This window comes from Elephantulus edwardii, unplaced genomic scaffold (assembly GCF_000299155.1).
Source record: "Elephantulus edwardii isolate Elephantulus edwardi_28Jun2011 unplaced genomic scaffold, EleEdw1.0 scaffold00159, whole genome shotgun sequence".
NCBI lineage: Eukaryota > Metazoa > Chordata > Mammalia > Macroscelidea > Macroscelididae > Elephantulus > Elephantulus edwardii.
This window is the reverse complement of record NW_006399909.1, coordinates 963,021-964,443: the sequence shown is the minus strand read 5'-3', so window position 1 is coordinate 964,443 and position 1,423 is coordinate 963,021.

The following is a 1,423-nucleotide window of genomic DNA, read 5'->3' as shown; positions in this document are numbered from 1 at the left end:
TGCGAACCCGAGAGCCAACATTGTTCTCAATGGAGAGAGGTTAAAGGCATTCCCTTTAAGAATAGGAATTAGGCAAGGATGCCCACTATCACCTCTCCTATTAAATATTGTATTGGAAGTCTTAGTGATAGCAATAAGACAAGAGAAGAAAATAAGAGGTATAAAAATTGGCAAAGAGGAAGTAAAGTTATCTCTCTATGCAGATGACATGATAGTATACTTAGAAAACCCCAAAGACTCAGCAAGAAAACTATTGGACATAGTTGACCAATTCATCAAAGTAGCAGGATACAAGATCAACATACAAAAATCAGTTGGATTTCTCTACAGTGACAAAGAGAATACAGAGCTGGAGCTAAGAAAAACAATACCCTTCACAATAGCTAATCACAAGATTAAATACTTGGGAGTAAATCTAACTAGAAACACAAAGTATCTTTTCAAAGAAAATTACAAAACCTTACTACAAGAAACAAAAAGAAGACCTGGAGAAGTGGAAGAATATCCCTTGCTCATGGATAGGAAGACTCAATGCTGTGAAAATGTCAATACGATCAAATGAAATTTACATGTTCAACACAATCCCAATACAAATACCAATCCCATTCTTCACAGATGGAAAAGGTAATCTCCAGTTTCATTTGGAATGGAAAGAAGCCCCAAATAAGCAAAACACTCTTTAAAAATAGAAAAAAAGTTAGGAGGCATATCACTCCCCGATTTAAAATTCTACTACACTGCTGTGATGGTTAAGACAGCATGGTATTGGTACAATGACAGACACATAGATCAATGGATTAGAATTGAGAACCCAGAAATCAGCCCATCTGCCTATGGTCAACTGATTTTTGACAAGGAGATGAAATCAATTAACTGGGGAAATGACAGCCTTTTTAACAAATGGTGTTGGCAAAGTTGGAAAAATATCTGCAGAAGACCCAAGCAAGATCCACACCTCACTCCATATACAAAAACCAACTCAGGGTTGATCATGAACCTAGGACTAAAACCAAGGACTATAAGCTTTATTAAAGAAAAACTTGGACGAACCCTAGTAGTCCTAATACACAACATAAAGAATCTTCCAAGTATCCTGAAAAACCTACAACCAGGAAAAGATAAAATAGATGAATGGGACCTTCTAAGAATCAAATCCCTATGTACATCCAAAAACTTCTCCAAAAGGGTAAAAAGGGAAGCCAAGACTGGGAAAAAATATTTGGTAATGACATGTCAGATAAGGGACTTATATCTAGAATTTATAAAATACTTGTGAACCACAGCAAGATAAAGGTAAATAATCCAGTTGAAAAATGGGCACAGGATATGAACAGACACTTCACGAAAGAAGACATTCAGGTGGCCAACAAGCACATGAAGAAATGTTCAAAATTCCTAGCTCTAAGAGAGATGTACATCAAAA